Genomic DNA, 24,877 nt, shown 5'->3' on the forward strand with positions numbered 1-24,877 from the left:
AAAGGGATCCAATTTTTCCAACTCGGAAGTGGCAATTGGTTTGTCTCCTTACACCTCTTCCCGAAAGAGGCTTTTTCATGTCCCTGAAACAGAAAACATTGCCTGGGCGGGTGTGTGTCTGGCAGAACTGGTGCACTCCAGTCTCCTCTGGCAGCCACAAAAAAAAGAGGGGGGTCTGGAGGGAGGTGGGGTTTTTCAGTAAGATGTGACAATATGCCAGTTCCACCAATGATAAGAAAGCCTGAGGCACCAACAATCAACAGAGGCCACAGGCCATGTTTCACAGTGCAAAGCTGCAAGGTCCCCCAGACAAAGCAAATAGGAGAGCAGGCTCTAAAGCCTGCCAACAGCGTCCTGAAAGCTAAAAGGGAAACTTCCCTAAGGACACTAAATTGGTCATTTAGGGATGCCCTGCCTGGTTAGAAGAAACCTCCTTTGCATGTTTTCCACTCTGTTTAACCATTCTGAGGATATCCTAGCCATTCATAATGTCTGCTCACTTTCTGCATCAACTTGCAATTTGTTCTTTACCACACTTGAGATCTTCACTTAGAAGAGAAAAAGAGGCCCAAGCATATTATATTTAGAACATATCTTTTTATAAAGAAAACAAATAGGCCGGGTGCAGTGGCTCAGGCCTGTAATCCCAGCACTTTGGGAGGCCAAGGTGGGTGGATCACAAGGTCAAGAGATCGAGACCATCCTGGTCAACATGGTGAAACACCGTCGCTACTAAAAATACAAAAATTAGCTGGGTATGGTGGTGCATGCCGGTAATCCCAGCTACTCAGGAGGCTGAGGCGGGAGAATTGCCTGAACCCAGGAGGCGGAGGTTGCGGTGAGCCGAGATAGCACCATTGCACTCTTTCCAGTAAAAAGAGCGAAACTCCATCTCAAAAAAAAAAAAAAGAAAAAAGAAAACAAATAAACAGCAGGCACAGTGGCTCATACTTGTAATCCCAACACTTTGGGAGGCTGAAGTAAGCAGATCCCTTGAGGTCAGGAGTTTCAGAGCAGCCTGGCCAGCATGGAGAAACGCCATTTCTACTAACATACAAACATTAGCCATGCATGGTTAGGGGTGCCTGTAATCCCAAGTACCCAGGAGGAAGAGGGATGAGAATTGCTTTAACCTGGAAGGCAGAGATTGCAAGTTAAACCGTTGCATGAACCAAGATCATGCCACTGCACTCCAACCTGGGCAACAGAGTGAGACCCTGTCTCAAAATAAATAAATAAATAAGTAAACATAACACTTATGAAATGCACCAAGTCACCAAATTCTCACTAAGCATTGGTTTGAAGTTTCATTGTACAGTTGGAGCTATACTGCAGACATGGCCAAGATACCTAAAAGATGAGACTGCACTACTAAAGAGGTATCAAAGAGAGAAAAAGAATCTGCTACACGGGTTCTTTCACTGGAAATTGAAGCTTCTCAGGTTTCTTTTTTAATTCATGCAAATAAAACAACTTATTAATATTTTTAATAGCAATCTTTTCAAATGGTAAATCTTTGGATTTAAAACCAATCTTTTTTTTTTTTTTTTTTTTTGAGACGGAGTTTCGCTCTTGTTACCCAGGCTGGAGTGCAATGGCACTATCTCGGCTCACCGCAACCTCCGCCTCCTGGGTTCAGGCAATTCTCCTGCCTCAGCCTCCTGAGTAGCTGGGATTACAGGCACGCGCCACCGTGCCCAGCTAATTTTTTGTAATTTTTAGTAGAGACGGGGTTTCACCATGTTGACCAGGATGGTCTCGATCTGTTGACCTAGTGATCCACCCGCCTCGGCCTCCCAAAGTGCTGGGATTACAGGCTTGAGCCACCGCGCCCGGCCTAAAACCAATCATTTTAACATCTTCTCAAGATTCTATAATTTATGCATTCTCTGAAAATCTGTAGTCTTAACTCAGAAGACATTCTTCTTTAATCTGTATGTAGAAATATAGAAACTTCTGTTGTTATTTCTATATATTTTGAAGATATAAAGTATATTACAGATGGGAATAGGGTCCATAAATGTGTGTAATGCACAATAGTGCACCTCTAGACAGTGGGCCTGGGGGTATGTACAGGTCTGTGTAGTCATTTTGCTTTCCTGAGCTACACGCAACCAAAAATAATGTCTGAAGAAAATTCTGTTTTCTCAGTGCTTGTAACTTCCTTATCTGTGTGTATTTAGTGTTGACATTATCATGCAGAATTTTTATTAAGTCCTTCACTTTCTCTTTGAGCGAGACTCAAAAGAAGAGCAGTCCATTAACATCTATCTTAAACTCACACTACATTAAACATCTTTTTGAAATGTGATGATTCCAAAAGAAAATTAAGTCCTTTAAAAATCTATACAATAGCAAATGGAAAGTGATACAAATAAAAAAATTAAAATGGTACCCTTCAGTAAAGCAAATTTGGATGAGATCAAATGAAAATGAGCAAAATCTTAAGCTGGAAACAAACATTTAGTCAAATGGAAAACATTTCTGGACTTCTGCTTTTCAGACCTGTCTGCCTCCCAAGCTGTTATATGGTAAGATTGAAAATGCTTTACATATCACAGAGATAACTCAAGGATTAAAGGCATGTTTGAAGTTCTTGGAACTATTCTAAGAAAGCCACTCGAGAAAACACAAGCACTGTTAATAATGCTGTGCAGTTCATCATTAAAAACAGGTAATCATTTGTCACTCACTCCATTTTTTTCTTCTATTTTCTCACATTAAACTAACACATTATAGTTAACATTTTCTAAATCAATTTTCTGTTGCATAAAGAGCGCCCAGAGCAATACCAAAACCTTATAAACCAGAACAAGCAGAAAATATGGTCTTAAGAAATGAACAAATAAGAATTCATCCATGTCAAACATTAGGCTAAGCACTAGAGCCATAGCAATAAATGCAGACACAACCCCTGCCCTCATGAAACCTGCAGTTTAACAGAGCAAAGAGTAATTCCTGATTGTTGCAACAAACAAACAAACAAACAAAACCAGTGTGCTATTGAAATGTGTATGTACACAGGGACCTAACTGTAACATAGTCTAGGGGAAGATCAGGACTATAGATAGGCAGGAGGGAATCATGGAAGCTGGGAAGGGCATGAGGGCTGAATGGTCATCCTGATATTTTTTAAAAGCCATTTATATCATTATTTAAGAGGATCAGAAGCCTTTGTAACATAAACTTAAGATCATAACATAAATTTCTTAACATAGAAATTCTTTATGGAGTGTTTACATATTTATAACATAATTTGTTGAAACTGGGGTCAATGCTCTTTTTTCTTTGTCTGTCAGGGACAGTACCAACTGCTTGCATGCATGCCTTTTCTAGGGGGTGTGAAAGTCCTGGTTATGATTTATTTAACCTGGTTGCTGACCAGCTTTAGTTTGCCAACATTTAACATACAAGTTGTATTAAAATTTCATTCTAGAATGCTGACATATACAATACACCGTTATTTTACCAGCCAAGATTTCATGTTTGTTCCCCCAAAAAGCCACTACTCTTCCTCAATTTGGGTGTTTCTTTTGTTTTATTTTCAATTCCAGCCTAGTTTTATTTCTACGTCATAGTTATCATGCTGTAACAAATAGTTTTGATTATAAGGAACTAGGAAAAAGAAATTGACATTTTCTCCTACCAAATTCTGGTGAGGTATTAATTGTGTTTTATATCTAATAGACAGAGAAAACATGACTAGTATTTGTTGATAACTGATATAGTGGCTTGCAAGGAGTTTTAGAAAGACAACAGTATTTATCTTAAAGATCCCTGCAGAAAATATTGCTCTCCTTCTCTTTCTTCCCCACACCCAGCTGATGCAAGTGAACCCCAAAGTTGGGGCTCAGCCTCGGAGGCCTCTTGGCTTTATTCAGGAAAGAATTCAAGAGTAAGCTGACAGTGAAAGAAAGAAAGTTTATTAGAGCAACAGTGTACAGCAAAATGGTGCTCCATAGACAGAGCAGGGCTACCCCTAGGCAGAGTAGCACAGAGTAGTCCTCGTGCATTGACAGCTAGCTATATATATGCCCACTCCTAACTATGTGCTAAGCAAAATTATTCACAGACTTTCTGGAAAATGGGGCAAGGAGCTCCCAGAACCACATAAGGTAACTTCCAGGTCATTGACATGGCATTTATAAACTGTCATGGCACTGGCGGACATGTCTTAAGAAAATACATTATAATTCCTAGTCCTAGCTGGTTTGAGGCAGTTTCTTTGCTACATCCTGTTTAGATTATCAGGGTCTTGAAAACAGGTCCTGCTAATCTCCTGCCTCACCCTCATTATTTATTTGTTTAGTAATTGCAAGTCTAGAAGAATGGGAAAACTAAAACTCTATTCATTTTACATTTTCATTCTATTCCTACAGATGAAATGACTTAGCACAAACAGACTATTTAAGGCAGAAGAACTTCAGACCAGAGAAAGAGACTTAAAGGCAGCAAGAACAGCAAATGTTTTATGTGGTTTTCATTCTGAAGAAAATCAAGGCATAAAATAATTTCCTCAAAAGATGTCAAAATATGTATTTAACTATTAAGTCACTAAAAATGGAAAACCCAGAGTGGTTCTATTGAACCACCAGATACCAAATAACTAATGAGGATCAACAGCCTTACTATAGCAAAATATCTATTTTCTTCTCTCCAAAAGTCAGAGAATGTATTTCTAAAATTGATTTAATGTAGTAAATGAATTTTCAAAAAAAAAACTTTTTGAAATATGGACCTCTGTAAAAGAGCAAATCTTATTGCTTCTGTTTACTTTATGACACAATTTTACACCTATTAGCAGGGTTAGCATACTTCAATTTATTTATTCTTCTAAACTTTTGTCTCCAATAAAAGTTTGTTGACATTGGCCGGGTGCGGTGGCTCACACCTGTAGTCCCAGCCCTTTGGGAGGCTGAGGTGGACGGATCATGAGGTCAAGAGATTGAAACCACCCTGGCCAACATGGTGAAACCCTGTCTCTACTAAAAAGTACAAAAATTAGCTGGACATGGTGCCACATGCCTGTGGTTCCAGCTACTCGGGAGGCTGAGGCAGGAGAATTGCTTGAACCCGGGAGGCAGAGGTTGCAGTGAGCCGAGATTGCACCACTGCACTCCAGCTTGGCGCCTGTCGACAGAGCAAGATTCAGTCTCACAAAAAAAGAAAAAAGTTTCTTGAGATTGACGTTGACAATACCTGCAATAAAAGCTTGTTGACAATGACATTGTTGATGTCATTCAGTGCTGTAATCTTTGATCTTCCCCCTCTAATAAATATTCTGCTCTTCCTAAAACAGTATTTAAAGATACCCAGAATTGGTGGGGAAATCCCATATTTGCTAAGCGCAAAAGAAAAAAAGAACTATTGGAATATGCTGTGTTTTTTCAGCTATTTAAAAAAAAATAAAAGCAAGAAATTAACAAGAAATCAGTAATGACAGTTGGGCAACAAGTTTGCAATTTTTTTCTATCCTTGCTCTGGTAGCATTTAATCACAGAAACTTGAGAGGAAGAAAAAACTGTTTCCTCTCTACTCCCTACCCAACACCAAACACCAAAATTTAGCAACCATAATCTTCATATTTCAAAGGCCATAACTGATTTTAGCTTATTGCCTAGACTTGCCATTCTCATATTTAACATTTACAGGGTGTGTTGGGCTGTCCTTGCATTGCTATAAAGAAATACCTGAAACCAGGCATTTGCAAGAAAAGAGGTTTAATTGGCTCCTGGTTCTGAAGGCTGTACAAGAAGCATAACACCACCACCTGCTTCTGGGAGTACCTCAGAAAGCTTGTAATCGTGGCAGAAGGTGACGGGGGAGCAGGCATCTCACAGCAGCAAGAGAGAGGAGGGAGGTACCACACACCTTTAAAGTACCAGATCTCACAGGAACTCATTCACTATTGCAAGGACAGTACCAAGAGGATGGTGCTAAACCCTTCTTGAGAAATCCACCCCCAAGACCCAAACACCACCAGGTCCCACCTCCAACATTGAAGGTTACATTTCAACGTGAGATTTGGGCAGAGACAATGTCCAAACTATATTGCAGGGTTTTGCTTTTTTCTGTTTATAAGCAATACCATATTCTATAATCTCAAGTAAGCTTTAATTTTGTCAGAGAGGCTGATGCGCAGAAGTCATCCACTAGTGAGTGAGCTTAGCTACTTTCTCAAAGTCTGTGTCTCATCAAGACGTTATTGTTCTCTATTTGCACTAACTCTCCAAAGGAATTAAGTTTTTTATAGCGAAAATTATATGCAATATTTGAAATTAAGATTGAATGGAGTCTCAAAAATCTTGAGATGACTCTTTATAGATACCTATCTAAAGATTTACAAGGATACATAGGTTGATAGTCACAGATGAACATGCATACATCAATAGATATCAAATAGCTATAGGAATTATTAGCAGTTCCTGCTGCCTTTGTGAATAAGCAATTCCCCCACTCCAAAGATCTCTTTTTCAAGGAAGTATTTGTTTTTCTGGAATTTACAGGCTTCAAAAGAAATTGAGTTAGAAAAATCAAAGTCATCAAGTTACTCTTAACATTCATCTTATTTTCATCTTCTTTAACATTCGTCATGTTCTTTAACCTCAAATAAAATAGTCATGTGTAGAACACAATTAATGCACATATTATAAACGATATTTTTACAACTTAAGCTGCAAATAATAGATGTTGGGCCATTAATTTTTCTTCTGACAGAAACATTTTATGATTTTTCTCACATCATCAGCTCTTTCAAGTTTTAAGGAATGCTTGTAAAACTATCTTAGTTCTTAGCATTTATTAGGGCACACTACTGAGAAAGAGTGTGTGTGTGTGTGTGTGTGTGTGTGCGCGCGCGCACGCGTGCGCACACGTGCACGCACGTGCACGTGTGTGTATGTGTTTCTGGTCCTGAATTCAAATGTCTATTATCTTTTTAATTTTATAACGTAGTCCTTAAGTCACTGTTCCAAGGTCACAACTCCTATTTGATCTGAAATGCTGGACATTGAGGAAAGGAAGCAGAAATTCGATAAAATTACATAAGAACTTTTAATCTAAAAACCCTGCACCAAAGAAAGGAAGACTAATTACAGCAGCCTTTAAAACTGATGTTGTGAATTTGCCACATTTTTGTAAGATTTAGTAGTTTCTACTAGTAGACAAAGTGACCGATAAATAATAAAAATTGTTTCTCTTCATAACGTTCTTTGGAAGACTGGCCAAAATAGAGGCAAGGAACCTGATAACAAAAATCTTTAGCTGTGTTTCTAAATGTAGTCCCTTTCTGCTTAGAAACTGATAGGTAATAAGATATGAATCAGTTTCATGAAATTTATTTTCATGTCCATATTTTATTACTAAATTTCCTGTGTGCTAGTATAAAAAAAAACCTCATGAAATCCTGATGCTTTAAACAGTTTAGTACCTTAAAACAGTAACAACAACAAAAGCCAGCCTTGAAGATATATACATGTGGCGCTGCTCACTGAGAAGTCCTTGTCAACCCATGGTTTATAATTCAGAGAGGTTAACATAGGATAGATTTTAAATTAAAATACTATGGTGAATTAAAACAAATACCAGACATTTTACACTTTGACCCAAATAGAATCTCAACTGGTAATTTAGCTTCTCAAATGTCATAACTTACAGTGGTCTCCAATTTTTTTTTTTTTTTTTTTTTTTTTGAGAGTCTCACTGTGTCTCCAGGCTGGAGTGCAGTGACGCTATCTTAGCTCACTACAACCTCCACCTTCCAGGTTCAAGAGATTCTCCTGCCTCAGCCTCCCAAGTAGCTGGGACTACAGGAGCATGCCACCACACCCAGTTAATTTTTTTGTATTTTTAGTGGAGATAGGGTTTCACTGAGTTGGCCAGGATGGTCTCGATCTCTTGCCCTAGTGATCTGCTCGCCTCGGCCCCCCCAAAAGTGCTGGGATTACAGGCATGAGCCTCTAGATCCGGCCCTCCAAATTTTTTAAAATGGGTATTCATAAGTAAAATACTGTCAAGTACACACTATGCATATTACATTGGTATATCTCTATGTATGTATGTATATATATAATCACTAAAGCATGGTTTCTCAACCGTGGCACTATTGATGTTTTGGGCAAGATAATTCCTTGTCGTGGGGAACTGTACATTAAGGACATTAACAGCATCCCTTGATTCTACGAATTATATGTCAGCAGTACTTCCCCCAGCTGTGACAGCCAAAACCTCTCCAGACACTGCTAAATGTTCCCTAGGGAGAAAAAAAATCACTCCAGTTGAGAACCACTACCCTAAATAATGTTCATGTTATACTGTACTAATATATAGTGTATAGCAAACGTGAAAAATGTCTGTTCTTAATGTTGAGTTTATTTTATTTTTTAATAGTGCCAAAAGAAACTTTTTGCTTTCTCTATTAGTGTTATAATGAATTATTTTAGGATAAAATATACTACAGAATATGCTTGAAATTGCTTTTTAAACCTTAGCCTAAAGATGGTGGCACACTGATTCAAACTGCAGCTTATTTTAATACTTGATTTTAAAGGCCATCAAGGTAGAAAAAGGCATGGGACTCCAAGTGGACAAAACGCAACTTTTTTACTAAATCATGATGTAAAATTTGTATCCAGCCTAACAATAATCCAAAGGATTTTATTTAAATTTTACAAGTAAATATATATGCTTTGGTGTCTTGAAACAAATGGGAAACTGCATTTTTATATTTTGAACATGTATGTTTGAAATTACTGCAAATTTGCCAAAAATTTTAATAGACTGGAAAACTGTGTTCAGATTTTTAAAATTTGTGTATGAGTGTTTTAATAGGCAGTAAACACATATCATTTTCAGTAATAAATTCATATAACAATATACACATTTCTAAAATATTTTTAGAATGATTTATGCATAACTCAACTTGTTTCTTTTATAAAGCAGTTACTTGCTCACTCATTGTGGAAGTGCCATCTTTATCTTGGAGAAACAAATTATGTAGTCTTCAAAAAAATGTATTCTCAGTCACATAATAGTGACAGCTGCTTGTCGTCACTGAAATGTCAGTAAATTTGAGTTATTTGCTTTTGTAAAATAAAAATGAGTAAGTCATCTCAAGTTCCAGTTCCTTGCTATGAGATAACCAGCAAAGCAAACATCTGTATGGTAACAAATGGTGTTTGTGGTCACTCCCTACCACATTTCCAATATTGTAAAGAATTCACTGTTTTTTACTAATTTGGGTTTAATTAAAGTATTAGAATATCAATGTCGGTTGCATTTTGTGCACTTTAGCTTTAACTTTTTGCTAAAATAGCTCGCCTGTTAATTTTGCAATGCTATGTCCATAAACTTAGCCTAGAATTCTTTCTGTGGTTAAATTTATAGTTTTTAGATGAAATATTATATTTATTAAAAGAGCCATTTACTGTTGAGAATATCACCTCATTGGTTTTTCTTTCCTTTAGTGGCTCATAATGAAAGGGGGTAGGTAATCATTCATATTCCATCATTGAAACAAAATTTAGCAAATACTATAAGCCGAGACCTATTAGAAACACCTGTGCTTACATTTACTATATATTCCAAACCTTTAAGTCTACATAATTTGTTATAAAACTGGTTTATTCAGCTCTTTTGCAATGTTGACTGAATTTTTACTAGGAAATACATTCAAAGTATTTTAGCCTGACAACCCCGTTGTTTTTCAAGGATTCTTTTAGCCATTTTATCTAAGGCAAGATGAACATGTTTCCTCAATATCTTTAGGTCACTAGCTATTCAGTCAAGTTTTTCATTAAGCATTAATTGGGTATTACGTAACTAAATACCACAGGAGAAATCAAAGGATACATTTAAAATGTCTTGCTAACAGTGATGACTCTGCTCTATCATTAGCTAACATTTCAAGGCACAATATTCCTCTAGATCAAGGTTCACTTTGAAAAAGAGTAAGTGGATATATATATTTTTAATAGTCTTCTTGATCCTTCCATGGGAGAGAAGGTGGAGGCAGAAATTCTGTCAAAGCCAATTAGATTGTCAGCATATCAATAATTCCTAATATGACTCAGAGAAATATCAATGTTATCTTGCTCTTCACTTTGTCCTGACTTATTAGCATTATTTTAGTCAAATTTTTTACACATAAGATAATATATCTTTAAACTCTCTCATGTTTACTTATGTTCATCTGTAAGTGACTTGAAACATTTAAATTAAGCCTGTCCAACCCACAGCCTGTGGACTGCACACAGCCCAAGACAGCTTTGAATGCAGCCCAACATAAATTCATTAAACTTTCTTAAAATATTAGAAGAATTTTTTGCTGCTTTTATTTTAGCTCATCAGCTATCATTAGTGTTAGTGGATTTTATATGTGGCCCAAGACAATTCTTCTTCTTCCAATGTGGCCCAGAGAAACCAAAAGACTGGACCCCACCCTCTTATGTAAATGACAAAAGCAAAAGAATGATTGAGAGAGACTTGGCCAATCCATTTATACCATGAACCCACAATCTCCCCTTAACAGATTTTGAGTATTGTAAGTGACACATGCCATGTGGAATGAAGTGAGAATTACCATTAATCCACTTAAGTTAAATATTTGCAAAGCTTAATTTCAGTCTTCAATTTAAAAAAAAAAAGATATAAATAAAAGTTAGTCATATTTTCTCCAACAGATCATCTTGCACACTTGCTGGGGTACCAGACTCCATTTTCAGAAACCCTGCCTTAGACTGAGTATGAGCTATTCTTAGAGTTGCAAATGATATTTATTAGTCTGTGCTGCAGACTGAAATGAACTCTATTTTCCTGTCTAAAATCAAAATTTGCAATGTAGTTTTTGGCATTTTTTTTTCCAAGTGTGACCACCCAATAATGCCATCTGGTCTATAACCGCCTCATTTTAACATGGGGTCACAAAATGCCCCATTCCAAGACTAGCCAAATTCAGGCAGTGTGATCAAGGAGGTATTAAAGAAGCAAGGCAATTAGTGTCATAGTTACAATTATGGTGCAAAACGCAAGGCAGGTGCTTGTACCAGAAACTGATTGAAAAGCATTCTCTCCACTTAGTTATATGTAAAAAGCAATGAAGGAATTTGACCACAAGCATTCCCATAAATATTTAAAACAGTTTTCTGGCTGAGTTAATAAACGAATGGAATGGTCAGAATTTCCAGCCATAGTGTGACAAGTAATTGGTGAATTCTGCAAAATACCTAGTGCCTATTTAAAAAGATGTCATGTTTTCGGATCATTAAAGTACAGCATTTTATTTGCCAGTGATTTATTTTATTTGTAAAGTATCCTACTCATAATGAAATGAAATAGCCATAACTTTAGGTCAATAAAATATTTTAGTGCTTCTAAAACCTGTGTGTGTGTGTGTGTCTGTGTGTGTGTGTAAGAGTTGAAATTACCCTGAAACTGTCTATATTCATAATTATTAATTTATTTTTAGATAAAAAGGTTTTCAAAATCTGGATTTTAAGCCTTACTCATCAATACTTATAAGCAAAATACTAAAGCTGACTTTGAAGTCTAAGGGAAATAGTGTACTTCACCTTCACCTACAATAGGGGTTCTCATTACGTTGACCAGCAAATAACTGGATGTGAATGAGCACTGCAAAGACAGCTCCTCTTTTCAGAGCTTGGTGCTGCACTCAGCCTTTCTTTTTTCCACCTATCCAACTGCTCAGCCTCTATGTATTAGCACATCCAACAGAGCTCATCCAACCATGGGTCCTGTCATCCTAATCCTTGGAGATTACTAGGCCTAATGAAGACTTTGAAAATATTTCTGGCTTGACAGCAATATTTTCCTTAATGGAAGTCTTTTTTCCCCCTGAGCATTTTTGTCCCTCCAAACTTCAAGACTTTCTTCAAAGTCACCCCCACCCCAAACACACAGCAGGAGTACTACAATGATTCTGTTGACACAAAACACAGCAAAGACTCAAGAAGTTACTAATGCTATGAAGTCTGTGCATGGCTTGTCATGGTGTCTTCCTCCAGGGTAATAGTAATAGCAGGGAAATGAGTCAGCAAAAACCATTAATGACACGTCAAATGAAGAGAATTGATCTAAAATTAAGGTGAAACTACAGAGCTCTTTTCCTGTCATGGTATTTTCCATGCATTTTGTTCTGTTTCCCAAAAGGTTTATTTCAAGTAAAAGACAGGAGTCATATCACAAAACTATTTAAAAGAGAATTTCCTCTTCTGTCAATAATCCTGAGGAATATTTGCCTTAAAAAGTAAGAGCCTCTGTTTATAACCAAGCACACTACAGAGGGAGGGGTAAGCTTTCTTAAAATAAAACTGGCAAGAAGAGAGGATGGGAAACTAGCCTAATCTATCAAAACGCTTCTGTCCAAATGTGTCACCAGAAGAGGACTGTGCACAGTCTCCAAGTTTTCTTCAACTTCTTCCTATTCATAGGAAATTCAATCTTCATTTGATTTTTGGTGACTTTCCAGGGTTAGAAATACTCATCCCCAACAGAATTCCAAAATCCACAGAAGACTGGATTCTATGGATCTTCGAATTCTTGTTCCATCTTATTTCCCACTGAAATTCCCTGTTCATTATTTTGGCTGAGTAGCCCAGGTACTGTTTGAAAAAAGAAATCATCCAAATAAACATTTTGAAAAAATCGTGGTGATTATCGACACTTAATGCTGAGTTTTCTCCAGCATCTTCCAACCTAAAATGGAAAATGTAGAAACTAGTGACTAATTGAACAGCGCATAAGTGAACACAACCTAAATACTATGAAGTCAACACTATCTTAAGTTTAAAAAAAAAAGACAAAGGTAAAGTGTGCAAGGCAAGTGTTCAGAAGAAGAGGCATAGGACTGAATCCCACTTTCCTACTATTGTTTTTCATGACAGATTGACTAAAACTGAAATCTCAAGTTTTCTTTTATAAAGAAAGGAAATAAGACATGTTGGATGGGGGAAGCTAGCCAGGCATGGTGACTTACACCTGTAATCCCAGCCCATTGGGAAGCTAAGGTGGGTGATCACTTGAGCCCAAGAGTTCAAGACCAGCCTTGGCAACATAGTGAGACCCTGTCTCTACAAAAAATACAACAATTAGCCAGGCATGGAGGTGCATGCCTGTACTCCCAGCTACTCAGGAGGCAGAGGTGGGAAGATCACCTGAGCCTGGGAAGTCAAGTTTGCTGTGAGCTGTAATCACACCACTGCAACAGTCTGGGCAACAGAGTGACAGCTTGTCTCAAAAATAAATAATTAATTAAAAATTGTTAAAGAATTGTTAAAAGGTTGGGAAAACTTCATTCAGTTTTGAAAGAAGTAAAGTCACAGTGTGGGAACTGAAGTGAAATCAAATGAATGAGTAAATAGGAGGGAAAAGATAAAGCGCAGAGTGAAGGCAAGGAGACAGGCAGGCTAAGAAATTCTGCAGAGATGGTAGAAAGAAGTCAATTTTACTAAGTCTGGAGAATAAAGACCCAGCTCACTGGCCTAAATATCCAGGAATAAAAACTTAATATAACATTCTCACTGCAAAGAAATGACAAGTGTTTGAGGTGATAAATATGTCAATTATCTAATCTAACCATCATACAATGTATATATGTATCAAAACATCACACTGTACCCCGTAAATGTACAATTATTGTGTCAATTAAAAACAAAACTTAATAAAACATTTTTAATTTTAAAATACCCTATTGGGACTGGGCATGGTGGCTCCCGCCTGTAATCCCAGCTCTTTGGGAGCCGAGGTGGGTGAAACATGAGGTCAAGAGATCAAGACCATCCTGGTCAACATGGTGAAACCCTATCTCTACTAAAAATATAAAAATTAGCTGGATGTGGTGGCGTACACCTGTAGTCTTAGCTACTCAAGAGGCTGAGGCAGGAGAATCACTTGAAGCTGGGAGGTGGAGGTTGCAGTGAGCCAAGATGGCACCACTGCACTCAAGCCTGGTAACAGAGCAAGACTCAGTCTCAAAAAAAAAAAAACAAAAAAACAACAAACAAAACAATCAAAATCAAACATCCTATTGGGTACTAGACTTAGCACCTGGGGGAAAAAATAATCTGTATGACACATCCCACAACATCAGTTACCTATATAACAAACCTGCACATGTACCCTTGAACATAAAATAAAGGTTTGAAAAAATAAAAATTTAAAAATACATTTTATACACATTCATGATGCATTTTAGAGAAACAATCAACAATGAGGAGTTCAGTATTATAAGAGCATAGGTAAGGATGTCCAGAATCTACATTTGGAGATTTTGGAGACTCCAAAAATCTCAGTAGCACAAATTGCACTTTCTTCTTTATCATTAAACTACAATAGTATTTAAATAACTTGAATGGTGACTACAGCTTTTATTCTACTATATTAGAAATTAGGAGCTTTTCTTCTCTGACACATTCTCAGCTATATTTTATGGTTCTTGTAGTTGTTAAATACTGCCTTCTTAATTTTCAAAATAATCTAAATTCTTACAATAATGTATGATCAGAAGGTATAAAATATTTCTATTTGTTCCTATTCATGCAGTTTTATTTAGGTTTTACACTCAAAGTGATCTTTATAATGTGAACTGTAATATTTCTATTTTTATTACATGCAAAAAATCATTAAAATTGCAGTTTGACACAATATAGGTGACAATTTCATTTTTTCATCTCAAAGTTATTTCAAAAGTGAATTCCTGCTTTGAACACTGAAAATGCAACTCTGAAAAATTCCAAAAACCTTGGATGCAGTCCCAAACAAATCAGAAACAGGTTATTGGCTTTTTTTCCCCCTCAATTGCTAGTTTGTTTATTTGAAGGGTAGGAGGAGAAAAAAGTCCGAAAATAAAAACCCTGCTTGTTTCATAACTATCCACATGAAACCCAATGTGTTCAGTAATCTGTATCAACTCCATTCTTTTGTGTGCTCTGTAATTAGAGTTGAGGCTATTAGTGGAGATTCAGAGCCAAACCTAGGTTCTATAATATGCATTGAATCAAAACTGAAGGACTGGGTGCAATGGGTCACGTTTGTAACCCCAGTAGTTTGGGAGGCCAAGTCTGAAGGATCACTTGAGGCCAGGAGTTCCAGACCAGTCTGGGCAGCGTAGTGAGACCCCATCTCCAAAAAAAGCAATTTAAAACTTAGCTGGGCATGGACCTGTAGTCCCGCCTACTCAGCAGGCTGAGGTAGAAGGATTCCTTGAGCCCTGGAGTTCAAGGCTGCAGTGAGTTATGATTGTACCACTGTATGCCAGCCAGGGCAACAGAGTGAAACTCTATCTCTAACAAAAACAAACAACGACAACAACAAAAATTGAAACCAATTGTGTAGATAGTGATCATGTACAAAGTTCCATTTAGGAGGGAAAACATCAGTATTTAAGTCTATTTTATAAGACTGTGGATTAAAAAACCAATTAATCTGGTTAGATATCAGCTCTACCACTTTTATCTGAGTGGCAAGCAAGTTATTTAATCATTCAACATCTCAATTTCCAAACCTGTAAAATAAGAATAATAGTAGTACTTAGCAGCTGGGCACCCCCAGTGGCTCACTCCTATAATCCAGCACTTTGGGAGGCCGAGGCAGGTGGATCATGAGGTCAAGAGTTTGAGACCACCCTGGCCAACATAGTAAAACCCAGTCTCTACGTAAAAAAAAAAAAGTACAAAAAATTAGCTAGCTGTGGTGGTGGGTACCTGTAATCCCAGCTACTCGGGAGGCTGAGGCAGGAGAACTGCTTGAACTCGGGAGGCAGAAGTTGCAGTGAGTGGAGTTTGCGCCACTGCCCTCCAGCCCAGGTGACAGTGCAAGACTCCATCTCAAAATAATAATAATAGTACTTACCTTCTAGGGTTGTTATGAGGATTAAGGGAATTAACACATCTAACTCTTCTAGAACATTGCCTAACATACTATAAATAATACATGCAGGCCATCAGAAATTTTAGGGCCACAGGCAGTGGCTCATGCCGATAGTCTTAGCACTTTGGGAAGCCGAGGTAGGTGGAAAACAAAGTTAGGAGTTTGAGACCAGCCTGGCCAATATGGTGAAACCCCGTCTCTACTAAAACTACAAAAAATTAGCCAGAAATGGTAGTAGGTGCCTGTAGTCTCAGCTACTCAGGAGACTGAGGCAGGAGAATCACTTGAATCTGGGAGGCGGAGGTTGCAGAGAGTCAAGATCATGTCACTGCACTACAGCCTGGGCAACAGAATGAAACTCCATCTCAAAAAAAAAAATTAATTATCATTGTTTTAACAAACCAAAACAATAGTGATACTTGTAATATTTCATGAAACCGAGCATCATGGCATGTTACCAAAAGCCATGCTGTGGAGTAGAAAGAGCCTGACTTGGAGATGGAAGATCTAGTTTCAAACTCAGACTCTAAAACTTACTGACTCTCTGGGGTGTTGTTTTTTTGTTTTGTTTTGTTTTGTTGTTTTGTTTTGTTTTGTTTGAGATGGAGTCTTGCTCTGTAGCCCAGGCTGGAGTGCAGTGGCACGATGTTGGCTCAGTGCAACCTCCACCTCCTGGGTCCTGGTTCAAGAAATTCTCCTGCCTCAGCCTCCTGAGTAGCTGGGATTACAGGTACCTGCCACCATGCCCAGCTAATTTTTGTATTTTTAGTAGAGACAAGGTTGCACCATGTTGGCCAGGCTGGCCTTGAACTCCTGACCTTGTGATCTGCCCACCTCAGCATCCCAAAGTGCTGGGATTACAGGTGTGAGCTACGGTGCCCAGTTACTCTCTGGTTTTGCCCATTTTCCTCACCTCTATGTTATCATCCCTACTCTCACCGTCTTATGCAGAACCATATACAAAAATATTTTAATATAAGAACTATTTTGTATAAAATAAGAATTTGTAACATACAACAAGAACTATTTAGTAGATGTATATTAAAAACACAACAGAATACAGAGAAGGGAACACTAAGCGCAGGACAGCAGAGCAGGCAGCAAAGCTTCCCAGGGGATGTGATATTGCAGTAGGCTTCAAAAGAACAAGGGGGAGGCAGATCCTAGTGGCTCAAGCCTGTAATCTCATCACCTTGGAAGGAGGTGGGAGGAATGCTTGAGGCCTGGAGTTCTAGACCAGCCTGGGAAACATGGCAAGATCTCTATCTATAAAAAAATTTTTTAAATTATCCAGGTGTGGTGGTGCATGCCTGTATTCCCAGCTATTGGAGAGGTTACAATGAGCTATGATTGCACCACTACATTCTTCCACCTTAGACAACAGAGCAAGACTGTCTCTAAAAAAAAAAAAAAAGGAAAAGGAGAAGTTTACTAGTTAGTGTTATTCAGAGGTATTTTTAAAAGGGAGCTTCGAGATCAATGAATTGAGATAAGGTTATATGCAAAGTCCATTTTAAGCTGTTAAGTTGCTATTAGATGAAAATGTTTGTTGAACTCACTGAGCAAAATGTCATGCCAGGCTGGGCACCGTGGCTCATGCCTGTAATCCCAGCACTTTGGGAGGCCCAGGCAGGTAGATCATCTGGGGTCAGAAGTTCGGGACCAGCCTGGCCAACATGGTGAAACCCCATCTTTACTAAAAATACAAATATTAGCTGGGTGTGGTGGTGCATGCCTGTAGTCCCAGACACTCAGGAGGCTGAGGGAGGAGAATCACCTGAACCTAGGAGGTGGAGGCTGCAGTGAGCTGAGATAGCACCACTGAACTCCAGCCCAGAGTGAGACTCCGTTTCAAAACAAAAACAAAAACAAAAATAGCCATGTCAAGGAGGTGTGACCTTATATGAAGGTCGAGGGTCAACTAGAAGTTATTTATATTGTTTACATAAAGAATACTTTATGAGATGGAAAGAAATAAGCTACATTTTCCATTTTAAAGAATGATAAACCTAGAAATCTCAAAGCCAACCTAAAATCTTCATATAGGAACAACTATTTTAAATTTTTTTGAAATTTGTTTTACTTGTATAGAAAAGTATACCTAACAGACAGGAAGAAAAGACATGAACTTCTTTCACTTGGGAATACCATGCTGAAATGAGTCTACCATACAAAAAGAGAAGGTCAAGAGCTTTCGATTGATTGGGAGAGGTAATGTCCAGAACCGTCTCAGCATCTCTCCTTTGCCTTTGTAAATGGAATAACTATGAAACTGATCATTACTCATATTAGTTTCAGAAATGACTTTGCTTTATCCTCTTATCAACACATATTTTGTCTTATCACATATTTTAAAAATTTAATTATTAGCCCAGATCACACTTGTGATTGTCACTTTCTTCTAAGACTGAACTTAGCTTCCAAGAGATTTCTTCAATCTAAAATTAACTTAATCTTTTTACTTTTATTTGTTTGTTTTTGAGACATGGTTTCATTCCGCTGCCCAGACTGAGCAACTTTGAACTCTTAGGCTGAATCTATCTGCTGGTTATGGCCCTACAAAGTGCTAGACTTATAGGCGTGAGCCATTGCACCAGCCAATCTGTTCCCTTTAAATGAAATACGTTGTTCTTAGAAGAATGCATCATCGGTCTAAAGCCAAGATCAGGCAAAAAGAAGTTTAAACTCATTGTGTCCAAAAAAAAAAAAAAAAATCTAGTATGTCCTTCTCATTACCTCTCCAATAAGGTATATTTTGGCTGTTTCTGAAGTCTCATCAGAATAGTTTTAGCACTTATTATATTCAGATTTTTATAGTTCCCAACACATTTTTTATGCCAAGCACTCCTTTTGTTATTTACCCCCATAAAGCCCATAAAGCCTATATTCTGAAAACTTTAGCCACAAAAATGTATTTATTAAGCAATCAATTTTCACTCTACTTAAAATGATAAATCAAGGGACGAAGTAGCTACTAACTAGGGAATCTGATCAGCATAGGAAAGCTGCTCTTAACACACTATGTTGACGTCATTCTAGCCAAGAGCAAACAAGTTGAAGATTTTAGGTTAGATTTCTCGAAGCTTTCTGAAGTTTTGAAAAATCAATGACATGTTATTAATACTATCTTTACTCCACTAGACATCCTCAGACCCCCCAGGTAGGAAATTATTTGCAGGATTAAACAAAATGTATGAAATAGTCAAAAACAGGAACCAATATAGGTTCTCATGCATTCATTCATCAGAAAAACAACTACAGCATACGTACCACTGACCAAGTACTTTGCCTTGCATAAACATACTTTCAAGAAGACATCAAGAAAGACCCAAGTCAAGAAATATAAACCGTAGAAAGTTCTAGGATAGATTTTAATTCCTCTGAAGTAGCAGAATCAAATTTAAGCTTCACTGTATCTTCATTTCAAACACCCCTACCACTAGAAATATTTTCATCTCATTTCAAGCCATGATTATAATTGACTTCACGGAAGTATTAAAAGATATTTGGTTATTAGGTAGGCAATAGTTGTATGTTATGACTCTCATGACTTAAATGAGACTTAAATGTTCTCTTAGCCCTAAAAGATAATAAGCACAATGATCACAGATGATCAGTTTCCCTGGAAAACTTTTTTCCAGTTTCAGAAGAAATGAAAGATCTGAAAGAAATTGTAAAAGGAGTATCTGTGAAAAGTTAATTGTAGAACCAGAGAATCACAGAACCACAGAATTGGAGGAAGCATAAACACAATTCATGATTCATAGTAGGCCTATGAGAGACAGTTGATAGGTGAATAGTCTCCTGTCTCCCAAATAATGGCCTGTGTGCAGTAATGGGTACATGCTGAAATGAGAAAAATAAAGGCAATTTAGTAGAGCTAAGAGTCTTCTTGTTTTGTTTGAGAGGAATGGGCAATCCCCTTGAATAGAGAAAAATACACAAGAATAAAATATTTTTTCTTCCTGCATCCAGAATTAACCAATGTGAAAGTTTTATCATATTTGTATCATTTTTTACATAAAGAAATAAATTACTGTAGATAAAGTTGAAGTCCCTTTTAAACAGCTCTCGAGTCCTATTCTCCTTCCCATTATTAGAGATAACCACTCTCATATGCCGGTATTTCTTCTTCCAGTTCACATTTGTGTGTGTGTGTATCAATTCAGAATGTATAGCATTGGTTGTATTTTAATTTATATAAATGGCATATATTTTATAAAGCTGGATTTACTTACTATTCTAGAATGATCATCCTTACATTATTTTTGTCTTTTACTTGACTTATCCTTTATTTTGTTAAATCTTCGTAATTATAAATGATAAATCAAGGGTCGTAATTAAAAATGATAAATCAATTTAATTTTGTCAGCAATAAACTGACAAAATGAAAAGTGACAGTTTATATTTCTATAATGACCCCTTGCTCATGCTCTGTTCATGATTCCTAAAAGCCAAGGGAAGGATAATACTGCTATAGGTCAACCACAGTGTTCCTGCTGCGTGGTCAGCAATCCTCTTCTTGAAGACCTCCAGGGATGGGCATGTTACTTGGTAAGGTGGCACCGTCTCTAAGGAACTACGTTAGAAAATAATCTTCTGAGTTGATCTGAAATCTGTTTTTGTACGGCTTCTACCTATTGGTAATATTTTATACTTTGAGGTTACACAAACCAAAACAAATTTAGTTCTCCTTCACAGAAGTACTTCAACCACACAAAGAAATGATAAAATTTTCTCTGAATCTCCTTTCCTAGAAATCAGTGATCCTCATTTCTATTAACTATACTTCATATCATATGGATTTAAGTAGCAAAGAGCTATATTCACACTTGCTCGCACTTCATCTTGTACCATTGTCAGGAGCTATTTATTTATATAGGAAGGCTCAATAATGTTGTTGCGGCTGTTGCTACCTTTAAGAATATAATTGATTGAAACAGCTCATCTGCTTTTGATCTTGCAACAGAATGACTGCCGTTTCTAATTGCTGACAAAATACATTTGTCAGGTTCAACAGCTATCCCAAGGTATCTATACAACTCTGAAGCTACCAGGCAAATTGATGATAAATTTCGGATGAGAACCCAAAGACTTTGAGATTCTAGCTATTCTTTCCCATGTGATGGAATATTATATGGTATCAATTTGAGCCAAATAAATGAAAAATAGCCATATCAAAGGGAAAAACCATGCTCAGTATTTTTCTCAGTGTATTGGAAGCATTTTTTAAAGGAGAGTTTGGTTTTCCTAGGTTTTTCTGCTGTTTTTGAGACAGAGTCTTGCCCTGTCTCCCACATTGGAGTGTAGTGGCACAATCATAGTTCACTATAACCTCAAACTCCTGGGTTCAATCCATCCTCCCACCTCAGGCCTTCAAGTAGCTACTAACACAGGCACACACTACCACACCCAGCTAATTTTCCTATTTTTTGTAGGGATTGGATCTATGTTGCCCAAGCTGGTCTCAAACTTCTGAGGTTAAGAAATCCTCCCACCTCAGCCTCCTAAAGTGCTGGGATTATAGGTATGAGCCTCTATGCCCTGACTACTTTTTTATGCGTAACAAAATGGAATGTTTGGGGCCCACGGTGTTTCTTCATGTTGACTATGAAAAGGTTAAAAATTAGTTCTGGTTTTGTTTTTTTTTTTAATCCCCAGAATGGAGTCCTTGTGCTTTTGCCAGTACTGCTGGCCTCTGCCCATGGCTGCCTTCCAAATCAGGTGTGTTGACTCAGCCTCCAAACAGCATTTGCAAACATTTTTGGAGCATATCCAATTCTAGAATACACAGCTCACCAGGGCCTGCTTTCACTCCAGGACTGCCTGATGCCATCAGGAAAAGCATTCTTTACAAAAACGCAAGCTGTTATTTTCATATAATCGTCCAAGAAGATCAGTAACAATATGTATAAAGGGCAAGGGATGATTCATAGCTGCCCACTCAGCTCCCAAGGAAGTTTCCACGGCTGATGTTGAATCGCTCCGCGTAGCTATTGGCATAAGGGCCTTGGAAGCTGTTCTGATTGCAAAAGCAGTCCTCTCAGTTTCCTGAGGATGGTGATGAATGTCCCCCCTTGAGGACCTGGAAAAATATGGCATTTGATAAATATTTTGAACACAGGTATGTTTTCTTCCTAGGAGATTAAGTGCTCATTTCTCTGTGGGTAGCAAATGCAGATTTTGGTGAACTGAGAAGTTTCTTTTATTCTGAGACCAAGCCCTAGCCACTCTCTATCTTCGACTCTCTGATAAATTACTGTATGATTTTTAGTGCACATTTAAGCCTGAATTTAAAATGCTGACAAAGAAGCATAGTTTTGTGAAACTCTATCAAGCCTGCATGTGGGTTTTTTAGGGGCATCAGATATTCCCTAAAAATTACCAAAATAGGTGCTCATTTCCTTTGATGACTTCTTTGAAATGGATTGTTGGTTGAAATCCAATGAGTACTGGCAGATTTCCACCTCCCAGGGAGGGCTAGGGTAATCACAACTTGTTGGCATTCTTTTCAGCAATTTCAGAAGGGATACCAAAAATTAAGCACTCAAAGAGTTTGAATCATCCTTTCGCCCTTAAATTCACTTCCTTTGGTTCTGGCCAACGCTTTTTGGAAGATATTCCTATGAACTTCCGTTGCTGGTGTAAGCAGTAGAAAAACAGAAGGCAACAACCAGAATTGGGTTGCCACAACAGAAATAAAGATAGCTTCTAACCCACTGAGTTAGTAGGAAATGGTGGGAGGGAGTAGGGGATTTCAGACATAATTGTTATGCTCTTTATACCTGCTTAGTATAGATATGGCACTAAACTATAAGAGGTGTGGTGGATTCCTAGTAATTCCTACTACTTTTGAAATAACATTTTTAAGACTTTTTTGGTCTTCTCATCCATAGCCCTAAATAGGTCTTTTCTCCCCTAACTCAAAAAACATCACTCATTTTTTTTTTCTAACATTTGAAAATAAGATGTTTTCCCTGATAGTCTTCAAAAGACTAACCTGGTGAGGAAGAAAAGATAAGATCTTTTGAAAAAGTCCAAAGTAACACAATAGGATAATAATCTAACAGCTGTGGGAAGGAAATTCCCATTTGCTTGCCAAATGAATGACAGTCAATAGGTGTCGGTGTGTTCAAAGATTGAGAGGTCTCTCCATTAGGAAGACTTGAAGAAGAAAAGTCTTAAGTTGGGATGGATAGGAACAGAGAAGAGGGGGATGACTTGGGACAAGGGAACAAGGCATGAAAGAATAAAGTCCTTAAGCAGAGGAAGATTCATCAGGAGGGTCACTGTGTTAGTTTGCTTGGGCTGCCATAATAAAACACCAACACGCTGGGTGACTCAAACAACTGCAATTTATTTCCTCATAGTCCTGGAGGCTAGAAGTCGAAGATCAAGATGCCAGCAGGGTTGGCTCCTCTGAGGTCTCTCTCCTTTGCTTGCCAATGACCACCTTCTCTCTGCTTTGCCCTTAGAGGGTCATCCCTTTGTGCACCATTGGTGAATCTTCCTCTCCTTCTGAGACCAGGCATACTGGATCAGGATCCTACCCTAACAGCATCATTTTAACCCACTGACCTCTTTAAAGACCTTAACTCCAAAGTCAGTTATATTCTATTAGGAGTTGAGGCTTCAAATATGAACTTTGGGTGATATAATTCTGTCCCTAAGATTAATGAAACCTACAGTCTAGAGACCCTGACCTTGGATGGCTTGCTGTGAGTGCCAGGATTTGCAGTGTTCAGAGGGAGAGGAAAGGCTGTGTTAGAAACAGGAACCATTTGTATGTACACATGTGTGGGAAATTGCCAAAAGAGGTATCACACAGAAAATACTTGAATCTTCAAATCTCTGGTAACTTTCTGATTTCTTTTCTCATGCTAAATCTATATTTATTTTAATCACAAATTTTATATTAGTAATTTTGTCATCTCATTTTTTAAAAGGGCATCACCCAAAATTGCACAGCATCAGGTTTCACAAAACTCAGTCTCGGGCTGGGCGTGGTGGCTCACACCTATAATCCCAGCATTTTGGGAGGCCGAGGCGGGTGGATCACGAGGTCAAGAGATCGAGACCATCCTGGTCAACATGGTGAAACCCTGTCTCTACTAAAAATACAAAAATTAGCTGGGCATGGTGGCGAGCCCCTGTAGTCCCAGCTACTCGGGAGGCGGAGGCAGGAGAATTGCTTGAACCCAGGAGGTGGAGGTTGTGGTAAGCCAAGATCGTGCCATTGCACTCCAGCCTGGGTAACAAGAGTGACACTCCATCTCAAAAAAGAAAAAAAAGAAACTCGGTTCCATCCTGACATACAAGAATAATCACGTCACTCTCCTTGAAGCAGAGAGTTTTAACAGGAAAGGAGACAAGACAGATCAGAATTATAGGCACTGCAGGAGAAAAGGAATACAGGGTTAGTACTGCCAAATCTGTTACTTCACAGAGAAGATGATGAGATCCAGAAAGGAGAAAGGCCTGGCCACAGTCACACACAGCCTGGATATCAGCAAAATAGGATCCTAGGTTTTGACCCTCAGTCGCGTGGTTTGTCCCACAGATTGAGGCTTTGTAAAATAAGGAACACAGAAATGGATTCAACATTGTGATTCATCGTCTGGGTGTACACATGGATGCCTCCCATGACCAAATTCTCAGGGCATCTTAAAATATTGTCTTCAGTACACACCACCAGGGACGTACTTTACTTTCTCCTCCTTACTCTTCTGGTCAGTAAGGAGTTTTTGTTGTTTTGTTTTGTTTTTGACACAGCGTTTTTGCTCTGTGCAGTGGCACAATCTGAGCTCACTGCAACCTCCAACTCCTGGGTCAAGTGATTATCATGCCTCAGCCTCCCAAGTAGCTAGGATTACACCATGCCTGGCTGATTTTTGTATTTTAGTAAACAGAGTCTCACCATATTGGCCAGGCTGGTCTTGAACTCCTGACCTCAGGTAATCCACCTGCCTCAGCCTCCCAAAGTGCTGAGATTACA

At 38.1% G+C, this 24,877-nt stretch overlaps 1 protein-coding gene and 2 long non-coding RNA genes across 8 annotated transcripts in view; 2 read left to right on the plus strand and 1 right to left on the minus strand.

Moving 5' to 3' along the window:
* Positions 1 to 24,877, plus strand: part of DLC1 (DLC1 Rho GTPase activating protein) — a 521,814-nt gene that overhangs the window by 389,344 nt on the left and 107,593 nt on the right. The gene's annotated exons all lie outside the window — the stretch shown is intronic.
* Positions 1 to 24,877, minus strand: part of LOC128929423 (uncharacterized) — a 176,560-nt gene that overhangs the window by 105,442 nt on the left and 46,241 nt on the right. The window lies entirely within an intron of this gene.
* LOC144578954 (uncharacterized) lies at positions 2,504 to 4,992 on the plus strand. The gene is made up of 2 exons (XR_013525582.1): positions 2,504 to 2,674; positions 4,380 to 4,992. It is a non-coding gene; the product is annotated as an uncharacterized LOC144578954 (long non-coding RNA).

This window comes from Callithrix jacchus, chromosome 13 (genome assembly GCF_049354715.1).
Source record: "Callithrix jacchus isolate 240 chromosome 13, calJac240_pri, whole genome shotgun sequence".
NCBI lineage: Eukaryota > Metazoa > Chordata > Mammalia > Primates > Cebidae > Callithrix > Callithrix jacchus.